This window comes from Trifolium pratense, linkage group LG4 (assembly GCF_020283565.1).
Source record: "Trifolium pratense cultivar HEN17-A07 linkage group LG4, ARS_RC_1.1, whole genome shotgun sequence".
Classification (NCBI taxonomy): domain Eukaryota; kingdom Viridiplantae; phylum Streptophyta; class Magnoliopsida; order Fabales; family Fabaceae; genus Trifolium; species Trifolium pratense.
In genome coordinates, this window is record NC_060062.1 from 28,123,161 (window position 1) to 28,135,582 (window position 12,422).

The 12,422-nt window shown below is 35.9% G+C and overlaps 1 pseudogene; it reads right to left on the bottom strand.

The window, feature by feature from the left end:
* Nucleotides 1–3,925: 3,925 nt before the first annotated feature.
* On the bottom strand, nt 3,926–12,305 carry LOC123922401 (annotated as a pseudogene).
* Nucleotides 12,306–12,422: the final 117 nt, after the last annotated feature.

The window sequence follows — 12,422 nt, forward strand, 5'->3', positions numbered from 1 at the left end:
TCTTGTGTTTGTTAGGACTAGAATAAATGTGAATATGAATTATTGCTATGCAATGTTCATTTTTCTTGTGTTGTTTTGATTTCCTAACTTTGAGAAGTGAGGGAAGTATAGGTTACTTGAATGCTTGCATGAATTTGTGTTAGTGTTTAGGTATCGTGGGTTGGGTTTTGCCCCTGTATGCGACATGCGTGTAAACGATATCGATACTAGTTTCTTCTTAGGAAGAATATGTTTAGAGACGATAGAACCGTTAGGTGTGAGCACCGGAAGTTCTAGTGGAAGAGTACGAGTGAGTTTGAGATAAGTGGGGGGGGAAGGTTATATCCCTCCGAGATGTTTCGAACGTGAGAATATTGGATGAGTAGAGATGTTCTTGAAGCGGAATATTCAGGAGTTGGTGACGTTGTTCGAAGTGGAATGAATGGGAGCAACAAGTTGTGAGAAACTACTAGAAGAGAAGTTGTCGGACCAAGTGTTTCGCCGTAGGGGCGTTAGTGAGATTGGTTAAGTGAGATGAAGAGAATTCGAGTCGATTGAGGATCGTGTGTTGCACTAGAAGTATGGAGGCGTTGTTTGTGTGGACCAAAGTTGAAGTACCTATTCGATCAGTAGGAGTCGAATATGTAGAAAAGGAAGTGATTAAGATTCTTGAGGGGATGATGATTTTGAATTAAGTTGTCATCCAAGTGGATCGGATGTTGTAGCAGACGCTTGATTAAAGAAGTTTGTGGATAGAATTAGATCGTATGGAGAATATTTGGAGCTTGTGGATTAAATTCAAGAGTTTGATTTTGGTATCGAACGTACTAAGGAAGAGTTTAAAGATACATAGAGAGATGATGATTGGTAGAGGTCGGAGGTGAATAAGAAGTCGATGAGTGAATAAACAGATAATAGTACGCTTGTTACAATGCAAGATGATGGGGAACATGGATAGATGGATTGTGGGCGAATTGAAGATGTCGTTTTGGAATCAACGAGATAGAAGTTATGATTGTTTGGAGAACCAATTTTAGGCGGTAGCCTAATTTTGAAGTAGCGAATTGCTAAGGGATTAAGGAGAAGTGGTATTGGAAAATGTTTGCGTTAAGGAATGCAAATATTGGTTGAGAGATTACTTGGGAACAGAGTAGTCGTATTGGATTCGACTCAATGATTGGAGATATGTGAGAGAAAGAATTTGACGGTTAGAGACGGTAGTTTTTAGCATGTGTCAATGAAGTTTGAGAATGTTGGTCATCAAGTGATTGTTGGAATTGAAATATCGAGTGATAAGTTGGAATAAGATTCGAATATGAATAAGTGGTGTAGCACAGTTAAGTGATTCATGAGGGAATCAAAGATTTATGAGAATTATGGAATTGTGGAAGTATTCCACGGAAGTATCTTTTCGGAGTGTGTTCGATTGGTTGTACCTATTTTAGGGTAACGTTGTGAGGCCGTAGAATGTGAGTCTATAGATGATTCGTGCAAAGTGGATGTTTTAGCGGTTTGCTAAGAATGGTTTATGCCGATATCATGATTGTTGACTATCTATCGACAAATTGAGGAACTGGCCGTCCTTGATCTCTTGTTGATAAATAGACAAAAATTGTGTTGGATGGAATAAACTAATTTTGTCAAACTTGGTAATGTATAGTGTTTTGAGCGTTTCGTTGGAGGGTCGGATACAGGAGTTATCCGGAGTTGTTTTAGTAGTGTAATTTTCGAGGGCGAAAATCTTTTAAGTATGGGAGAGTTGTAACAACCCAAATTTATTATTCACTATGTAAGTGTTTAATTATTTGGTGATGTGGTTTTTAAGTAAGATAGTAACTTTAAGTTATTTATCGAGAGTTTTAGTTAACGCGCGAGTTAGTGAGAGTTAACACGAGTTGGGTCAAGTTATTGGGCTTGAGGCCCAATGGGCCTTGTGGACTTGTGAGGGGGCGCTATTTAGCCCTTGAAGTGAGAGAAAGTCTCACTTTTTGGTTGTTCTTGGAGGGAGCTAGAGAGAAGGAAGAGAAGAGGAGAGCTAGGGCAAGCTTGAGCAAGAGAGATTCGAGAAGCAATCGTTGAGCTTTCGTCGGATTAAGGTAAGAGAGTATATTTCATATTCGTGGGTGACTCGAGGAAGGGGAGAATGTCGATTTCTCCTCACCCGAACTTCCTCCACCCCATTTTCGTTTTAGTTTTGGATGGATTTTCTTAATGGAAATCGATTCTAAGGTTCATAACATGCTTAATATGCTTTTAACATGATGTATGAACGAATTTAATGGTTAAAAACGAAGTTTATAGATGATTAAACTCAAGAACTTTGTGTTCTTGAGTGTTTTCAGTAAAAGTGGTAAACCTTTACTTTTTCGTAGTAAAAATGGTAGATCGGTGAAATGAACCGTCCTTTTGTGTTTATATATGTTTGTTGCACTTGAATACAAACTCATTTGGGGTTTATAACATGAAAAATGGGATTTTTGGGTGATTTGGAGTGAAAAACGTGAGTTTTGGGCATTCTTGACAGGAGCTGTTCGCTACGGCTCGCTACAGCTCGCCACGAGCATGAGTTCCACTGGTGTGGTTCGCTACAGCTCGCTAAGCCTTCGCTCAGCGAACAGGGCAGGTTCGCTACGGCTCGCTAAGCCCTCGCTCAGCCACTGTGACAGCACAGCACTTTGCTGTTTTGAAATTTGAATGGCTTTGAGGGTTCTAACATATTATATTATATATTTTACCCAGTTTTTCGCGTAGATTGGAAAAATATATCTTTTATAAGAGAATTTATATTGTATAAAACGAGTTTTTATTAAATAATCATGTTAGTATTGTTTTGTAAAGAGAAGTGTAATACCTAGAACTAATATTCTATAACTTAAATTGCAATTTTCCGTTGCGTATTTTGAAAAAGATTTATTAAAGGTAGAATTACTTAAATAATGGGTTCGGGTGTTACATCCGTGACCGCAATTCAAAACTTTGCTCACACCAACTAAATAAATCGTATTTAAATACTGATTAATTTCAGCATTATTCTAGATGAATTTTACAATCTTAGCATAAATAAATTGACGGTGAAGATGGGCATAAGCCCTCTTGTTAATTAAAGAAAAAATGGCGATGAAGAAGAAAACAGAACAAAGCATTGGCAGCGGTAATTATTTGGCTCCATATATGTAAGCGGTGTAAAGGAAAAGGTAGGGATGTCAACGGTGCAGAGAATGTGCAGGAGAAGCTTTCCCATTCCCCGCCCCAAAGTGCATGTGGGAGAAATCCCCACGGTTCCCGCAGAGATCTATGAATATCAAATATTAACAAAGTTTATATATTTTTTGGTTAAATTATGACAGTAGTATGACGTTATTTTTTCTGTCTTATTTAAAAAACAAATATTATGCATCTTTCTTTTTTAAAAAATAAAAACAAGACATAATTCATTCATAACCAAGAAAACATTGTAAAAAAATTTGGCTACTAATAATCATACAGAACCTAACAGGCAAAATATTTCATAGCAAAGTATGGCAGTTCGGGGAATGGACTAATAATCATACTAAAAACATTGCAAAAATATTTGGCTACTAATAAGCATACTAATAATAATATATAGTGTATATATGGACGGATTCGGGGATCCGCGGGGACGGATGCTTCGTCCCCGACCCTGCCCCAAAGTGCCTGCGGGGGGATTTTTGCCTCCATCCCCATCCCCACGGGGATAAAATCTTTGTTTTCGGAGCTCCGAACGGGGCAATTCCCACGGAGATCCGCTCCACCGGATGCAAATTGACAACCCTAGGAAAAGGTGACCATGATGACAAAAGGATAAAGAAAAAATATTTCATAGTATAGACCAACTTGGATCAGATAAGCCAAGAGTAATTTTTATGCAGACAGTGCCAAGAGTATAGAAGTGAATTGATAAGCCAAGAGTAATTCTTATGCAGATAATTCGTATAGAAGTGAATCAGATAAGCCAAGAGTAATTAAAGAAAATCAGGTATTTAAATGATTCAATTAATATGTACCAAATAATTACATGCTTTGGGACTGGTATGTAGTAAAATTGCCTCAGCGTACGTGATTAATTAAAGGGCCAGGAATGCAGCAGCAGCCGCAGTAGACAGTGCTGCAGCTGAGGATCCAAATTGATAAATTTAACACAGATTGTGGGCATACATACTGACCTATAAAAGCATAGCATAAATTGTCACCAGTCTTGTGATCACAGATAATTTCAGCCCTATAATCAAATATTTCAGGTGAGAATGGTATGTACAAGATGCTAATGCTAAATATGTTGACAATTCCACTCTTCAGTAATACTCACGATGAGACAGTTCCAAAGCATGGAAATATTGTATGCAAGTCCTCGTCCTATAATTTAAAGAGAAAATCATTAATAGTTAAGAAAACACCGAATGCTATCTCGGTAGAAATGAGTGTGTATAGAAGGAAATGATAGAGATCCATTAGAGAGTATAAAAGATTATTGACCTGAGTAACCGGATTCAAATTCCAGACAAATAGTACATTATCTGGAGGCTTAACCTCATAGTCAGGAATATCCCCAATCTAAAATAAGGAAGAAAGGGAGTTATACAAACGCCTCATAGTCACATACGAAAGCACGACGTACTCAGATTTTTGTGTACTGTATACTTACACTCTCAAGCACAAGTGCCCTAGAATGTGCTTCATTTGATCTAATAACTTATTCAAGTTCTCCTGGGTTTAATTGTTCATCCATGGGCACCCAATCATCTTCAAGCCGGACTTCATGATCAACCTAGTAAAATTGCATTTAGTCATGGCTTTGAAATTCAAACAGGTGTGCATACTGAAGACTGTAAATTGAATTATTCACTATAATGTTTGATATATGATAAAAGCATAAAAAGTAAAACCCAACATATTCATCCATATGTTGCCATTCATCTCCAAATTAGTCATACAGTGACAACCAATATAAATCAATTTGTAATATCACAATACACAAGAATCCAATCATCCGATAATCAATTTTTGACTTGCTGTTGTAATTTACAAGCATGACTGAAAAATCTTGATCAATACAACAGCAAGTAAATAAATTTATTAAGCTGAATAACCCGTGATCAGGAAAACCCTCTAAGAAACCATGAAAGAGACACCAAGTAACAGGTGCATTTGCTCCCAAGATTGGCACCCCTAAAAAGGATTGTTCCCACATTTTTCAAACTTTAACTAATATAAGTTTAAGCTTATTGCTTTAAAATGTGTCTGAAGAAGTAACACATGGATTTGCTCATGTGATCAAGTTAATAAAAATGAAGTCAATGTTTTTTTTCCTCTTTCAGATGTTGTCATTCTCAGTTCTCACAGTTAATGCTCTCATAACAGAAAGGATCATAACATATAATCTATGCTAAATTGTTCTTGTTTTCAAGCTATGAAATACAGTTCTGCAATCAACACTTACCTCGTCTTTAGGTTTTCCTTCTGGCGAACCTTCAGGAATGAACTCAGGCAGCTGAGGAGGATCATCATAGGGATCCTCCAGGATGTAAGTGTGCTTGATTCTGTTGAAGTAATTCAATACGATGAATACATTACTTTCTTCTTAAAAAGACAAAAACTAAAATACCACTTTCAATCCACATTTCTTAGTAGTAAAAAAAGAGTATAAACCGGATATTTTTAAACAGTCTGCCCTTTCCATCCGCATAAGCCTCATTTATTCTAGTCAAGTCTCAAATCCTTCGGCTACCTCACCAAAAACCTGCAAAGATGGCATACCAAAGAAATAAATTCAACAGTGTAAAAGTTGATAGAAAGTTATAGCAAGTTGCTTTTGTTATGATAGCTGCTTCTGCTAGCCTAGCTTCATTTATATATATAAAATATAAATGCACGTGTTCGGTAAACTCTATTGTAGGACTTGTTTAACAAACTTAAGTACACCCTGTAAATTGAGTATCATGCTCTCTGAAGCTACCAATCACAAAATGCATTTTCAGTTCCAAAATTCATTTTCTCTAATTCTTTAAATTCTAAACGTCAAATGACATTAAAAAGATGAAATTAGTGCGTAATGTCTAATAGAATTGGGTAATACATTATGCCTGATGACATTCTAAGACCCTTAGAACCACTTCTTTGGTTTTGCTTTCTCTTGGCATAGAAAACGTGGTATTTATAAAATAACCGTTCACTATATAAACCATACAATCACAATGCTATCCCTCTACATCCAAAAAAAGACCAAAACACCCCTCAAAATACCACATCAAAATGCACTGATAAGTTGTATGGAGCAAACAATCCCAAAAAATGCTATCACAGTAGCAATTAGCAAATAGATGAGTAGTGGTTATACAATAAGAAAGACGATGAAAATGCAAATAATTTATGACATACACATAAAAACTATAAATTTAACAAATCAAGATGACATTCTTTATGCTTGGCTGTAGACTTGGTTGCAACCTCAGTTTACTGTTGTTTTCTCCAGAAATGTTTACTTGTATTTTTAATTGTTCTAATTTTCAGTTACCATCTGCATTTATTATCGCTAAAGGGGCTGCTTTCTGCTTTATTTGAGCCAGCAAGTGAAGCAGTTTCCAGATGCAGAGAGAAAGGATAATGATGAGATGAAGCTGAATTTGATGGACCTAAAGATGAAGAACTATCTCTTCCAGGAAAATGATGCGACAGTTCTCGATACAATTCTCAAACAAGGTACTGCTACAGAAATAACAGATAGGTCTCATCTTAAAGCTCTTCACAGATAACATCAAAGTAACCAGATGATGTCTGGTGAAGATAAAAATAGGGATGTTAGTTGAGTGCTTCAGAATTTAATTCAAATCCAAATGAGTTAAAGGATTTTTGCAAACAACTATTTATATTCTGCAACAGATCAGAGTAGCCAAAAGGAAAAATAGAATCGTGATAAACATGGTTTGTTCCACATTTTCAGACAAGAACATTTTCAATGAATGCTGTGAACTGGACTATTTGGGTCCAAAACAAGTGTCCTGCATTGGTAGATATTGGGCTAGAAATGGAGTGAATCCCTAATTGATCATTTTGGGCCTTTGGCTGCATAGCACATGCCTGTGTCCAAATTCAAGGAGGACAACACATGATAATAGAAGCATTTCTTGTAAACTATTGGGAGTTAATGAGGAATTAAACGGCTAAAAGATATTTGATCCGGTTAATAATAGAGTTGTTGTGAGTATACTTGGAATGGGGTGAAAAGGAGTGAGTAAAAATGAGAATGGAGAAAATACTGATGGAAATGTAGGAGAGACTGTGGGGAGGACTGAGGATATAAGAGAGGAAGATAGCTCTATTGAAGGGGGAAAGAGGGCAAGGGAGTTGAGGCCACCTCAGGGGACAGCCTCCTACATGGATGGGTGATTCTGTTAGCAGTGGAGGTATACAAGGATGAAGTTCTTATGGTGTCAAGTGATCCATTGTATATTGAGGAAGCTGTGGAGTGCAAACTAAGACTGGCGATGGAAAATCAAATCAAATCCGTTGAAAAGAACCAAACATGGGCTTTTAACTGAGTTATCTGATAGGGCCAAAAAAGTTGAAACGAATTTGATTTACAAAGCTCATTTGGTTGCTAAAGGGTACTCTCAAAAGCATGGAATGGGTTCTCTTTTGACATAATTTTACATTTACTAACGCTAAGTGCGATAACTTTGTAAAATACAAACAGCTTACAAGTACATATTAAGTATTTTCATTATTAAAACCCACTTGGGTTGGTGCATTGGTATTGGCTTAGGACCTGGGAGTGTGCTCCTCTTGAGGTCTGAGGTTCGATTCTCTCTGGCGCCAATTTGAGTGGGCTAATTTAGCTTCTTCAAAAAAAAAAAAGTATTTTCATTATTAATTATTGAAAGACAACACAAAGAATAGTTTATCCCCCCAGACATGACTCAAGGTACATAAAAATTTAAACATTTTGTGCAGTAGAAATGAAATTTACAAAAGATATCTATCCAAATCCGGTATAAGTAAAATAATTCAGTGTGTTCAATGTGATGAGTTAAACAACCAAAGCAAGGAAATGATTCCTAGAATACTTACTGTGTGATTTCCGTCAAGGTAATCAAGGTCATCATGTAGAGTTATCTAGAACTGAAAAAAGAAACAGGAAAAGCAATAGTAAGTGAAAAATACTTTATCCGGTGCCTTAATTAGTCATGCTTTATACAACGTTGTCAGTGAAGAACACATGTAGATAAGTAAACAGGAAAGCAATAGTCAAGCGGCTACAGAAAAAATGCAATACCTGTGAAGCATTCATATTCTCTCCTGCACTTGCCATGGCAACAATTCCAGTCTTAGAATGCTTTAGATCAATATGAATCTCATCATTGAAAAATCGAGCTTGATCACCATAAAGAAACCTGAACAAACAGACGGCCATTGCACAAAATGACAACATCAAGTCAGAAACTTTAGGGACATTGAGGGACATATATTTACCACAAGGTTTACCAACAACCACTCCACAAAGAAGGGCAATCCATTCTGTCTTTGAAAGCACATATTGACCAAGTTCGTCACAGATGCATATTCCAATCCATACTCTATTTAAATACGAAGCAAAGTATGCATCAATTACATATGAATGGCCCCGGAGTCGGACTTTTCAAATTAACAGCAGCCGAATATGTCTGTACCGCACCAGGCTCAGTCACGGTAGCATGCAAAGCACCAACCCGTATCAGACCTGAAACAGAACACAGTTTATGCGCTAAATTCCAACATCCAATGGCAGCAGTGCATGCAGCTGCTGTAAGTACATCAGAACTAAAGCACTTTCTATTTCAAAGAGTAGTACAACCTGCACAATGAAAGAACTTACTATAATCCATATTTTTGGTAAAATAATGTATCTCATCACAGTCATCCTAACACAAACACAACATCCAAAGAGGTGAATTATAATTCTTTTAGCAACTAAACAAGTTCTTAGGGACCAATCAATGCAAATAAATAATCAAGATTCACCGATTTAGCACACTTTTGGATAATCAATACATACAAACCATCCTTCAATTTAGGGACTGTAAGTTTAAGAGTGCAACCTAATAGGGTGGATGAATTAGGTTTTAAGACTTTTTTTGGTTATTTTAGAGATGTTTTGGATTCCTTTTATTTTTCTTGAAAGTTATGATGAAGGTAATAACAATATGCTGAAAAATAAAAGAGAAAAGGGAAAGAGAAAAGCGACACAAGAGAATTATAGTGGTTCCCCTATCGGTACGTCCACTCCCTTCACACCCCGCGAAGGAATTCACTATGTTAGAATCTTTGTTACAAGCAATCTTACCCCAAGACCCCCTACCAATCTTTCTAACATACACAAGATAGCACCCCACTATCTTTAACCACAAGAATCTTCACCAAACCCTATGGTGAAATTCTCATACAACACAAGATAGCACCCCACTATCTTAAACAACACTTGTTTCCACAACCTTGGAAAACAAGCAACAATACAAAGTTACAATGAAGAAAACTATGTATGACTGTTATCAAATCAATATCACTTTAATAATGTATATCTTAGTGCTCAGAAACCTTTTTGGATATGAAAATATAATCAAGGTTTCACAAGATATGTGTATGAAAGTTTATGAGAAAAAGTGATATTAATAACTTAGAAATATAGTGAATATGAAAGTTGTTATTGATTGTAATGATCACAAATATATTTATAGAGGCTTTAGAAAATGTCCATGAAGCAAGACAACTTTTAGAAAAAAACTTATAATAAAAAGTTATGTTTAAAAAATGCAATGGTTCATAAAATATGCATTCTGTCCAGGACATATTAAGACAGTTGTTACGAACAGGCGATGTAAAAGGAACTGGTTTCAAAATTCAAACGTTGCACTGCTTTGAATTACCAACAGCAACAGATCATTTTAAAACGGTTAACGACCGAACAGATTTAAAAGGTCCTGACACCTATTTTTCAAAATCAGTTTTTTATAATTTTAAAAGCTTGCTTCATAGGACTTTTATATTCAACTTAGAAATTTATGTGTAATTAATTTTAAAATAATTTCTGAGCATTCTAAGTTATATATTTATTAAAAGTAATAAATCAAAGATAAGGACCATACTTACAAATAATTTAAATACTAAGTCTAATACTTTGGTCTTGATGTTGTTTCCTCATGTTGAGCCTCCATAAGCTTTCTTCTTTTATGATGTGAGTTTGTTATCATCAAAACCCAGCCAAGTTCAAGAAGGAAATCTTCTTCACAGGGACTTCGAGGGACATATATTCATTTTAGTATCATGGAGGGACATGTATTCAATTTAGGGACTTCGAGGAATATATTCAATTTAGGGTCTTCTCCACTAACATTTGAAGTTATGAATAAGTATTCACATTGAAATTGTACTTATACCATCAATTTTAGGGACATCGAAGGACATAAACTAAAATTGGGGACATACCATTCAAGTAACTGATAAACACAATATTTTACGGTAAAGCTTGGTCTAGCACTCCTTCCCATAAACTCCATAATAGACAACAAAAAGTCAAAAAGTTAAAAAAAAAAAAAAAAAAAAAAAAAAAAAAAAAAAAGAGCAGAGCAGGATTATGAACATTAATACTCCTAACATTTCAAAGATAGTCCTCTTTACAAAGGCAGCAGTTCATGCAGCTGCTGTAAGTACATCAGAACTAAAGCTATCTCTATCTCATCACGGACATCCAAACACAAACACAACATCCAAAGAGGTGTATTAGAATTCTTTCAGCAACTAAACTAGTTCTTAGGGTCCAATCAATGCAACTAAATAATCATGATTCATGATTCACTGATTTAGCACACTTTTGGAGGGAATTCGAGGGGATATATTTAATTTAGGATCATCGAGGGACATGTATTCAATTTAGGGAATTCGACGAATATATTCAATTTTGGGACATCGAGGGACATATATTCAATTTAGGGTCTTCTCCACTTACATTTGAAGTGATGAATAAGCATTCACATTGAAATTGCATTCAAACCATCAATGTTAGGGACATCGAGGGACATAAACTCAATTTAGAGACATCAAGGAACATAAATTCAATTTAGGGACTTCGAGGAATATATTCAATTTTGAGACATCGAGGGACATTTATTCAATTAAGAGCTTTCTCCACTTACATTTGAAGTTATGAATAAGAATTCACATTGATATTACATTCAAATCATCAATTTTAGGGACATCGAGGGACATCAACTCAATTTAGGGACATATATTCAATTTAGCGACTTCTAGGAATATATTCAATTTTGGGACTTCGAGCAATACATTCAATTCCGGGACATCCAGCCACATATATTCAATTTAGGGTCTTCTCCACTTACATTTGAAGTTATACATAAGTATTCAGATTGAAAATGCATTCAAACCATCAATTTTAGGGAGACCGAGGGACATAAACTCAATTTTGGGACACTGAAGGACATGTACAATTTTGCATCGAAGGCAACAAGGCACACAACCGTCTTTCATTATCAAGGGTCATCTCGACTTGTATTTCAAGTTATGAATAAAACATTCATATTCAAATTGCATTTAGACCATAAAATCTTCCAATGTTCTACTTAGCAATGGTTGACATTTTTTTCATCATATAACATTGTAGGGAATCAATGTTGTGGTGTGGGACTTGGATTGAGATCTCTTCGCTATTTAACTATTGGTTACTGTTATCTCTATTAGTGTCTAATCCTTAACAGTATATGGTTTTCAAATCTACTACTATTACTATTGATCTGCACTGAATTTTGAAATGGCATCAAGGTGCATTGTGAAAAACAAAAGCTAGAATGGTCACTGATTTTAGAGAATATTCAAGATTCTCAATTTAGGATCATGGAGGGACATGTATCCAATTTAGGAACTTCGAGGAATATACTCAATTTCGGGACATCGAAGGACATATATTCAATTTAATTTAGGGTCTTCTCCACTTACATTTGAAGTTATGAATAAGCATTCACATTGAAATTGTATTTATACCATCAATTTTAGGGACATACCATCAATTTAGGGACATTGAGGGACATATTCTTACCAAAACGTTTACCAACAACCACTCCACAAAGAAGGGCAATCCATTCTGTCCTTGAAAGCACATATTGACCAAGTTTGTCACGGATGCATATACCAATCCCAAATCTATTTAAATACGATGCAAATGATGCATCAATATTACATTTGAATCGCCCCGGAGTTGGACTTTTCCAATTAACAGCAGCCGAATTATGTCTGTACCGCACCAGGCTCAGCCGCGGTAGCATGCAAAGCACCAGCCCGTATTAGACCGGAAGCAATCGTAGGTTCTGCCTGCATCAGACCTGACACATAACACACTTTATGTGCTAAATTACTACATTAGAGTAACTGATAAACACAAT